Source organism: Mastomys coucha, unplaced genomic scaffold, assembly GCF_008632895.1.
Source record: "Mastomys coucha isolate ucsf_1 unplaced genomic scaffold, UCSF_Mcou_1 pScaffold5, whole genome shotgun sequence".
NCBI classification, from domain to species: domain Eukaryota; kingdom Metazoa; phylum Chordata; class Mammalia; order Rodentia; family Muridae; genus Mastomys; species Mastomys coucha.
This window is the reverse complement of record NW_022196911.1, coordinates 90,042,463-90,053,733: the sequence shown is the minus strand read 5'-3', so window position 1 is coordinate 90,053,733 and position 11,271 is coordinate 90,042,463. Positions and strand designations below refer to the sequence as shown.

General features: G+C 51.0%; 1 long non-coding RNA gene across 1 annotated transcript in view; it reads left to right on the top strand.

Annotated features, from left to right (window-relative positions):
* Window positions 1-8,741: 8,741 nt before the first annotated feature.
* Window positions 8,742-11,271, top strand: part of LOC116078373 — a 3,320-nt gene continuing 790 nt past the window's right edge. Inside the window, exons 1-2 of the long non-coding RNA XR_004113519.1 lie at window positions 8,742-8,842; window positions 10,382-10,692. This is a non-coding gene — a long non-coding RNA (uncharacterized LOC116078373). The remainder of the gene's footprint in view (window positions 8,843-10,381; window positions 10,693-11,271) is intronic.

Here is an 11,271-nt window from a genome sequence, read left to right as displayed (position 1 = left end):
CTCTTCCTTACTCCTCCCGAATTCCTTATGTTATTCAAATGTCGTTGTAACCAGAGATTCAGTATGTTCTCTTGTATATAAATGCTGAATCCCCAAAGTAAAGGAGAGCCTTGATTGGAAACCCTCAACTTGGCTCTGTGTCCTTTTGTTCTCGAACTCTGTGTTTCAGGTCTCCTTTCTCCCTTCGGTCGAGGCAGAACCCGGTTCATGAAACTGCGGGACAGTTTCATCCCCTCCCAATTGTTTCTATGTGGATTCTATCTTCCCTAGAGGAAGAGACAGTTTCTACCTGTCACATGCACTGGACAGCACAGTATTTTTTCTCCTGATCATACGTGCCCCTCCTCACATCTGCCTGAATTGGGAGAAGTGGCCGGCTGACAACTCCCTCCCAGCTGTTCAGGGAGATGACAGATGAACATTTCCAATAGGGAAGTGTCATGTCTTGCCAGCTCGGGGGAAGAAAATAATTGGCTGGAACAGCAGAGCCTGGGTAATGGTGCAAATCAGAAAGGAGGCACATGATTGGTCCACCAGGGTGGGCATCTCCCATGATGTCAATGCAGAATCATTGTCTCCAGAGACTCAGGCCTTGCCACAGCCACCGGTCTCTGCAGGAGCACCCACATATGCCTTCCCTGGGAGACACCCGTGCAGGATCCACCCCTCAAGACCAAGTGGTGTGCAGGCCCAGGAGGAAGCCTAGATTCAGCACTCAATTGTGAATGAAGAAGTGTGGCTCAACAGACATCCCTCTCAGATACCTAAAAAGAAAGTGGCATGGTCTGGGAGAGGTTCTAGCATGATCCAGATTCCCCAGGTCTGTACAGACCAGGAGCCAGAAGGTGGTGATGAACTGGAGGTCACCTTTCTCTCCCCAAGTCTTCTGGCCACTGTATGTAAGGTCGAGAGCAATTTTGTTTAATGTAAACTACTTAGAGAGTGGGGAATTTGTTAATAGCTGTGGTTTGGTTTTTTTGGGGGGAGGGGTGTGTTTCAAAACAGGGTTTCTCCATGTAGCCCTAGCTGTCCTGGAACTCACTCTGTAGATCAGGCTGGCCTTGAAAACTCAGAAATCCACCTGCCTCTGCCTCCCAAGTGCTGGGATTAAAGGCATGCACCATCACTGCCCGGCTTAGCTGTGTTTTTTTTTTTTTGAAAGTAAAAACAAAACCAGGTAAAATTAATTGTAGGGATGTATTTTACTTAACACATCTAGAATTTTGTTTCCCTAGACAATCCATATAAAAATAAAGGGCACCTTTAAATATGTATGTATATATATATATATATATATATGTATATATATATATATATATGTATGTATTTGTATGAAGTCTTCCAGACCTTGTACTCAGTATTCTTGGGCCAGGGCCACAGGCTAGTGGTGGATAGAGCACTTGCCTAGCGCATGGGAGGATTTGAGTTCAACCCCAGGCACCACAACAAATGAACAAATGTGAGCCAAACCCTGTTCTCTCAGCAAACCTCCGCTTAGACTAACTCCTTCCCGGACACCGACAACCACACACGACTCAGGACAGGCGCGCCGGACAGCACCAATTTAGAACTTCTTCTTGTAGCCGTCCGCTCCTCACAGATGAGGTTCTCTGGCTTCCTCTGACCTGTTTGCCTTTTGCCAGAAGCAGGAGCTTGATGCCTTGGGCTTGGGTGAGCATGTGTCTTTCCTTATTGGCCTGTAAGAAAGGTCAGAGCCTCAGGGCATCCAGAAGGCCCTGCCATTCTGCTGGTTGTGTGGCCTGGAGGAAGCTGCTTCCTCTCCCTGAGAGCTGTCTGTCTGTCTGTCAGATGAGGGTTTCCCGTAGGACTCACTACCATCAAACAGTGAGTCCCAGATTCCAAAAGAGAATGGCATGTTGAAGCTCCGGGTGTAAACCACAGAGAGGGGGCTGAGGTGTGGAGAGAAAGAGGGCCTATAGCCATGCCAGCTCCTGTTTAATGGAAAACTTACAGAGTAAGCCTATATTATGGACACACAACTCCACACCAGCCAGCCAACCAGCCAACCAGCCAGCCAGCCAGCCAGCCAGCCAGCCTGCTTGCCTGCCTTCCCCCTGACACGGTCTCACGCAGCCCCGGCTGACCTCAAACTCTCTGTAGCCAACCATAACCTTGAACTCCTGATCTTCACCGTGGTTTTGCCTCCTCAGTGCAGGGACTACAGCTCTGTGTCATCATGTCCAGTTAAATGCAGCGCTGGGGGTCGAAGTCAGGACTTCAACATGCTAAGCAAGCATTCTACCCACTGAGGTGGGTCACCAACTCTACAGCCTGCCTGTTCTCCCGTCCAGTTCTGAAAGTGCCGAACTACAGCACAGAGCACAGAGCCATTGGAAGCGTGCTTATGAGAACGCAGCCACCCGTTCCCAGGTCACAGTCTCCTCTGAAGAGGAGAAGTGAGGAGGAAGAGATGGCTTCAGTCCTGCGGTTAATATTTAAAATTCACTGAAAGAGACCTAAAGGGAATACGGTCAAACGCTGCCATTTGTTTAAGCTTTAGCAATGGGTATTTGGCTGCCTGATGGATTTCCCTGTACTTTCTTCTAGATGTAAGATATGTTACCATGTAAACGTATTTAAAACTTTAAGGAGGACAAATATAATATGTTCCCACTGCAGGCATGGATTTTTTTTTCCCCCTTAAATATAGCAAAACATAATCCCACACAAACACTTGGGAAACCTTGGGTTCCTTCACCCTTGTGGGGTTCCTGGAGAGAAGAGCCAGAGCCCAACAGTAAACGCTGGGCCTTAGGGAATCAGAGATGAGGAGGCCCTGTGGGGCTAACCCTCAACGGTGGTGTGTGGGAAGCCTGGCAGTGCAACTGTCCACGGCTCACCTGACCTGGTCCTTGTCTGTCAGTCCATCCCTGCTTCCCAGCCCCACAGCTCTTTCTCTCTCTACCTTGGTCTTTGCCTATTATCTACACTGTCTAAACTTCCTATGTAGGCATGCATAGATGACCCTGAAATTCTGATTCTCACGTGTTCACCTCCTGAGTGCCAGGACTGGATTGACTTAGCACAGACTTGAGTGGTGCCGGGGATCGAACCCAGGGCTTCGAGAGCACACCGATCAATCACTTACCAATGGAGCCACATCTAGCCCAGCTCACCCTTAGTTAAATGTCGGTTTCCCTTAGGCCTTAATTCTGCTCTCTCCAAGTCACCTACCTCTCTCCCATACTGCCCTGGAGGCCAAGGTCACCACGCAGGACTGGGCAGGGCAGAAGGCCGGTGGGAGATCGTGGGAGGAGAGTAATATATGCCTGGCTCCACTTGGCTATTTAACCCCAGCAAACAGGCCCCGTTGTTTTGTCATTTGGAGAGTTTGGCCCTAATTCCCATAGGTTGGTTAAATGGTAACTTGTCTTGGTGACAAGGAATTTGCCACCGGTGTGGACGGAGGAGTTCAGTAGCACCAGCTTACAGTGAGCTGCGAGTTCAGATGATGTTTCTTTCTCCTCTATCCCCCCGGCCCCCGAGCCCCGCTCTTTTTCGTGGTCTGTGCATCCGTGTGCGTCCATTCTCACATGTGTGGCAGCGAAAGGAAGATGTTTCATGCCTGCCCTGTGACTCTCAGCTTCATTCCCTTGATTGAGCCAGAGTCACTGAACCAACACTAGAGGTTTTGTTTTTGTTTTTAAATGTAGGCTCTGGGGTTTCCAAGCCAGTTTCTCAGGCTTGCACTGCAAGCCCCTTTTCCCACTGAGCCATCTCACCAGTCCCTTCTCTTCTTTTCTATATTTGAAACGGTCTCACTCAGTAATTCAGGATGCCCTGGAGCTCACTGTGTAGCCCAGGCTGGCTTTGAACTGTTGGTGATCCTGGACCCTCAGTCTCCCGAGGGCTGGGGTGACAGGTGTGAACCACCAGGCTCAGCGTTTCTGTCTTCTATCCCTTCCTCAGATCTTTCCCTTTCATCTGCCTTCCTAGCCATGTGAGTAACAGCTAGGAACACTGATCATTTAATGACAGAGCACAACCACCAAAGGCCTTTCATTGTGGGATTTCTTAACCGAGAGCTGCTATGCCCATTTTACAGGTGGTACACCTGAGGCAGAAGGTTGTAAGCTCACTTCTGAGTCATTCAGGCCTGGCTAAACATGGCTGATCCAGAAGTTGAGCAGGTTAGGGCAGGGGCCCAGGCTTTTCCTGACACTGGAGAGGTCTGGTTCTCAAACATGGTAGGCCTGGGCTACAGCCCTGTGCCAGGCAAGAGAGGCCTCTGCCTCTGTTCTATGTCCCAGGACCTCATCCCCTGCTACGCAAAGTCCTAACAGGCAGAACATCCTTTAGGAGACAAGGAAAGACAACATGGGGGACTTAGTGCCAAGTATCAAAGTCCCAGTGGAAGGTCTGGACACAAAACCAAATTTCTTTTTGTTTTTATTTTTACAGTTATATTTAGCCAGGCATGTTGGCACACACCTTTAATCCTAGTGCTTGGGAGGCAGAGGCAGGCAAGATCTCTGAGTTCAAGGCCAGCCTGATCTACTGAGTGAGTTTCAGGACAGCCAGGGCTATACACTATATATATATATATATATATATATATATATATATATACACACACACATATGCTTTCATATTTGTTTTATATACGTGTGTGTTTGTGTGTGCTTGTGAACATCCTGACACATAGGTGGTACTCAGAGAACAACTTTGTGGAGTCCATTTTTGAGACAGGATCTCACGCAGCCCAGGCTATTCTGGAACTATTTGTAGCTGAGGATGACCCTGAACTAACTTTTCTCCTGCTTCCACCTCTACAGTGAGAATGATGCAGTTATCTGGTGCTGAGGATTGAACCCAGGGCCTCCTATGTGCTAGACACACACTCTATGGACAGGCCACATCGCTTCCCCATCCTCAGCCTCTTTTTTCCCTCTCTCCTCTTTTCTTCTTCTCCTTTAATTACATTTTTAATCTATGTGGGGGTGGGGCACATGTGTACCACAGTGCATTTGTGAAAAGTCGAGAGGACATTTTTTGAGGAGTTGGTGCTCTCCTTCTACCATGTCGGGCCCAGGGTTCAAACTCATTCCAAGGATCCAACTCAAACCATCCGGCTCTGTATCGGGCACTTTTACTTGCAGAGCCATCTCTCCAGTCCCCCTCCCTTCCCTTTTTTTTTTCTTTCTCACTCCCATACATCTCAGCCTGGAGACCACCTTGAGACACTCCCGCCTTGGCCTCTCCTCTCCAATACTGAGATTATAGGTCTGGGCTTCTCTACTAGATGTACTTCTGGGCTTCTGCATTGTATGTAGAATGGCTTCTTCTGACGTGACAGCCACTTAGAGAGCAAACAGCCAGGCCTGGAACCTGGGAGGGTTGCCTGCTCCAAGAACAAACGGCGGTGTCAGCTCTGATGGCTGTTCTCAAGCAGCAGTTTCTCTGGTAGATATGTCCTGTCACCTTCCTGCCCAGCCTCAGTGAGTGCCAACATTATAAGGAGACGAAAGGTAAGAAAGGGGCCTGCTGTGCCAGCCGAGAGGAGGGGCAGCCTCCACGGAACCTTGAGATGTAGAGATGAAGGCGCTGATCCCACCCCCTTGCAGACAGTGGGCACCTGGGAGGAGAAGGCTTCTTCTCAAAGATAAACACGATCATCAGCTAGGCCTGGGTCACCTCTGTCCCTACAGAGTCCTAGCTGTGACTCACTTACTTTCTTGCTTCCTTGGCAAGGAAGGAGACTACCTTCCTCAGCTGGCCTTGGGAAGGAGCAACGATTTCATGTGTGTGAAAGAGCCTTGGGTGGGGCCTGGCACACAGTGGGCCCTCAGAAGTCCCGCCAAAGGCTCTCAGTCAGCCTCAGAGGAGCAGGTGACCTAAGATTCCATAGGACCCCTTGATGTCATGCTGGGGTGATGGTGTCTTTACTGAAGAATTTTCAAAAAGCCAGTAGGAGGTGGATCCAGGGCCACAGGGAGGTTGAACCAAGGACAGCTGCCCACAGCAGGCCACAGCCTGGGTTCTGCTATCCTGAAAGCTGATTTGGTTGCCACGAGAAACCTTGTTATGTAAATCAGCAGTGGAGCGAGTACTCTCAGGTCAAAGAAATAGGAATTGAGCCCCACCCCACCCCCATCCCATCCCAGGGCATTTAACCAGCTCTGGGTGTGTGTGTGTTAAGGGCGGGGCAGGTGGCCTGAGTGAGGTACGCAGGGTTTTTCCCCACCTGTCTTCATGGCGAGGGATACCAGGCCCCATACACCTGGGGCCACCTGTCCAAGGGTGGAGACACAAGGTCCTATTAGGCTAACGAGTGGGGAGCCTCCTGCTGCCTTTGACCCAATTCCTCAGTCTCTGAGGCAAAGGGAAAGAGTATGGCTGGTTTCCAGAACCCAAGGCTGACCACCATCTTTTTGTTGTTGTTGTTGCTTTTGTTTGTTTTTCGAGACAGGGTTTCTCTGTGTAACCCTGGCTGTCCTGTAGACCAGGCTGGCCTCGAACTCAGAAATCCGCCTGCCTCTGCCTCCCAAGTGCTGGGATTAAAGGCGTGTGCCACCACCGCGTGGCAACCACCATCTTTTTATGAGTCCAGAAAGCCCCACGAGACAGCCAATACTCCCTTCTGCTTTGAGAAAGAGAGTGTGTCACAGGCACACAATGTTTGCTTCTGGGGTCCTTGCACCTCTGTCTCAGAAGGCATATTATTTTCCACAAGGCTTCTAATTTCTCCCATGCCTGTTTCTTCCAGGGCACCCAATGGGTGACGGTGCCACATCCAGGACACTGGACTGGAGCCACCTTTAGAGAACCGGTTTGAAATCAAACAGTGCCATGGTACTCGAGCCAGCTGAGCCAGAGGTATCCATGGGCCAAGAGGGGCAAAGGCCGGGGGACCAGAGCAGTTCATATCCAGGGAGCTCACCCTTGTCTACCAGGGAGCTAGAAGATGACCAATGGAGCTGTGCCAGCCCAGGGAGCACGTAGCATCTCTCCTCACCTGGAAGGTGAAAGAAGGGGCTCCCAGGTGGGTAGGGTGGTTCTACCCTAGGGAGCAGAACAATGTCTCCAACCTTCTGAACCTGTGTTGGGGCCGGGCGGTTCTATAAGCATGGCTGCCTTCAACCCAGGTATCCTCTGCCTCGAGATGGAACTGAGGAGTGGGAGGTGAACACCTAGAGAGTGTGGCTCTGGGTGGAAATTGAGTAGAATGGCAGAAAAGAGTCAAGCCCAGGCCTGGGCTACAGCTCAATGGGGAGAATGCTTGCCGAGCATGCAAGAAGCCCTGGGTTCAATTCCCAGCCCTGCATGAACTGGGCCATCGTGACTCACAGCTGAAACCCCTCTACTCTGGAGGTAGAAGCAGGGGGATCCAGAGTTCAAGGTTGCGCTACCGTTGGCTACATAGCAAGTTCAAGGCCACCCTGAGTTTTAAGTCAAATAAAATAGAAAGGCAGTGACCCATCTCCTTGCAGATGGATAATTTGAGAAGGTTCCAGACCCTATGAGGACAGTCCTAAGGTAAGTCTGGCCGGGTGGTGGTGGCACACGCCTTTAATCCCAGCACTTGGGAGGCAGAGGCGGGCGGATTTCTGAGTTCGAGGCCAGCCTGGTCTACAGAGTGGAGTCCACGACAGCCAGGGCTACACAGACCCTGTCTTGAAAAACAAAAACAAAACCAGAAAAACCTAAGGTAAGTCTGGTGGCAGGAGTGAGCTGGGTAGCAGATAGCTCAGTGGGCATTGAATTCATCTAGAACTGGCCCCAGGTGGGTAGCTAAGGACTTTCGGGCCCTCACCACCATGTGTACACCTGTGTACACACCGTGTGTGTAAGGAGGGATGGGGACCCTCGTCAGAGTTTCAGAAGGTATACGGCCTAGGACACCTCCTGGATATACATGTAAAGAGGAAGGCTGCTTTGGACTTTCTGGTCCCTGTAGCCTGGTTTCTCTTTTGCCTGGCACACACAGCAGGCAGACTCCAGACTCACTGACCTCAAAAAGTCCCGCCCTTCTAGCCTTGTGCTCCTGACTATTTATTTCCTGCAGAAGACTCAGGGTTTTGCCCACTATGTAGAAAGCAGAGGTGGCTCCACCCAGGGGGCCCACCCAGAAGCCCCAGGATATTCTTGTCTGCATCCCAGACCCCTCCTAGGGCAAGGGAGGCCCCCTGTGCCTGGCATACCTTCCTTCCAAGGCTGGAATCTTGGAGCTAAGGGTGAAAACCCAAAAAAGCTCTGAGCCACCATCCAGCCCCTAAAGTCTTCCTTCTTTATCTCTCCACATCCGATCCCATCCCTCCCTCCCTGCTAAAGCAGAGGCAAAGATTAGCCTACTGATAATCGATTGTGACTTCTCTCCATGCAAGTGCAGGCTCACCGAGGGATAGAACGAACACCAAGGAGCCCAGTGGTTAAGAGCTTGGGCTGCTCCCACATTTCCCTGGAAATCACTTAAAGTTGCCAGCGTAGGAGATGTCACAGCGTGCCCCACCCCCACCCCAGGCCTGCAGAGTATGCATGGTTTCAATCCACCCTCACTTAAATAGACTGTAGGTTCCCTTTGTAGGTGAGGAGACTGACAAGCCCTCACTGCAAGACAAGGGCAGGGCTCGGTATGGAATTCTCACAGGCCCGTCTACTCCAGCATCGTTGCTGAGTCCCTGACAAGCCTTTCTCCACATCTCTGCAGTGTGAACACCCAGGCACCTCCATTCAGAGCCTGGCTCTGTAGCCAAACGAGTCTAGTGATGTCATCGTTGCCATGGAAACTCTCCCCAGGCGTCAGGCAGGACCAGCCTCCCCTGAGCAGTTTTTCCTTTGTGTGGACTTTGCAATGCGTTGCCAAGGCAGTGAGGCCTGCTGGGTGAGTTGGCACAGGGCAGGGAAGGCAGACAAAACCCCACACTGCATCCCAGAAACCACCACTCACAACACAACAGGAGAGACAGGGCTGCAGTCTGCAATCTCTGCTCTGCGGGGGAGGGGTGTGGCAGTTAGGCGGGGATGGAGAGCTGTTCAGAACTCCTGATGCCAGTGGCCTTTGAGCATGGTTAGTGGGATTCTGACCCCTGGATCTGCTGGGCCTGGTTCTTGTGAAAGGGCAGACAAGCTTGGCAGGGGGTGAAGAGGAATTAGTGGTTTGGCAGTTTTAGTGCAAGTCATTCTGAGAATCACTGCTGAAGAAAGAAGCTCCCATGGAGTACATTAGCCGTGTTAGTCCCTCTTGTCTCTCAGAATGCTCACAGCAACTGTGGGGAAGGGGACAGAAGAAACAGGGTGCCTTTTGTGCTTCGAGTTCTGTTATTGGTGGTGGCGTGGGATTTGGGTTTCTTTCAAACACTCTAGAGCTCGTTGACCTTCAACTTGAAATCCCCCTGTCTCAGCCTCCAGAGTGCTGAGATTGCAGGTGTGTGCTGCTGTCCCTGGCTTGTTTCCTTCTTTGTAGTTCTTATTGCTTGCCCCGGTTACCTGTTTGAGCCTAACACAGCTTAGATTCAAAATGGGGGGGCGGTGTCTAAGGTCCTACAGTGAGGCCTCTTCAGTCCAGGTTGGCCCCACAGCCTGGGATCTATTGGTTTTACAGAAAGAATACTGCTCTGCTCTATAGAGTAATCCTGCTCCATCTACCAGGCCCTCCAACACCCGGATCTAAGCCAAGGGATTGTCACAGAGTCTGCCCCTCCCTACTGTCTGCCTGCAGAGGCTCCGAAAACTATTGGCTAGTAAGGAAAGCCAGTGTCCTGGCCAATGTCTACAGGACCACCTCCATCACAGCTTTCAAGCCACACCCTCTTTTGTCCTAGAAGCTGCAGGGGCCTCTTTGCTCCTCACTCACTTAAAAGGCTCCTGTTCCTTGCCACCACCTGTGGCAAGGTGGCCCTTGACTCCGTGCATAAAATCTCCCCTGTGTTCTTAGAAATCTCCAGGAAGAAACTTCATGACCTTTGCTGGCAAACGGCAGATTCTCTCGTGCTTAGAGCGGAAGACCATGACCTTCCCGGGTTCACCCCGAGCCTTCCTGCTTTCTTGGCTACCTTCCTCCTTGACTTCCCAGGGGGGTGGGGGGGTGCTGAAGGGGAGGACTCCAGCTCTTCGATCCTGTGGGCTAGGCTACTTGTTCAGGCTGGGAGGAGACAGACTCTGCATGCGCTGCTGCCTTGAGTCTCCTCCTTCTCCACCTGTGTGTCTCTGTGGAAGGCCTACCCAAGTCACATGGTATGAAGTCAGGAACGGTTGTGGGGTGAAAGGCTATGGGGCTGTACTGAGTGCACCTGCCTACATCCAGACAACCTCTGGACCAACCATGACCCACCTCTGTCTGTCCTTCTTTCATGAAGCAAGTATTTCCTGACATCTGTGCTCTGGACTGTGAAGGCTTTTTTTTTTTCTCCTGCTTCCAAAGGTCCCAAACAAGTGAAAAAGGACGAAGGAAAAACTGTATGAAAACCAGGCATCTCACCAGGACTTCTGCCCACACAGCAGCGAGGAAAACTGTGCCATCAGCAATGGGTGGTCAGCACTAGCTCAGCCCCGGGGCACTGTGACAAACACCTCTGTTCCACTTCCCAAACTTCCTGTACTTTAGGACCGTGTTTTCCTAACAGAGACTCCCAAGGAGTCAAGCACTGCGCTTGAGAGCACATGGCTTCTAGACTGCTGGAAGGGAGGCTGGGGCAGAGGTGGGCATGCCCAGGACCAGTGAAAAAGGCCCGGGTAAGGCTGCCAGAGTTCAGAGTCCTGGCTGGAGGCGGGGGCACCCCCTGGAGACTCAGACCTCAGTGAGAAAGTCCAGGGTGACCAGTAAGCCAAGGGTAACAAATGGAGAGTCTTGCCCAGGCCTTCTAACTTCCTCTTTGGCACAGCAAGCCTGGAAAGCGGAGAGGAAGAAATGAGGGTACAGATTGTCCGCGAGGGTGGGGTAGCCTTGTGAGCTGGCTTAGCCAAACCTCAGTTTAGTCATCCATAAATGGGAACAGCATACTTTTTTACACAGGCAGCTAGGAGGTTTTTTTTTTTTTTTTATAGATATTTTCTTTATTTACATTTCAAATGATATCCCCTTTTCCAGGTTTCCCCTCTCAGAAAAAAATAAAAACCCTATTCCCTCCCCCATCCCCATTCACCCACCTACTTTCTCCCTCTTCCTGGCCCTAGCATTCAGCATTCCTCTACCCTGGGGCACAGAGCCTTCACAGGACCAAGGGCTTCTCTTCCCATTGATGATCGACTAGGCCATCCACTGCTACATATGCAGCTGGGGAGAAAATTTTTTTTTATTTCTTTTTTTTTTTT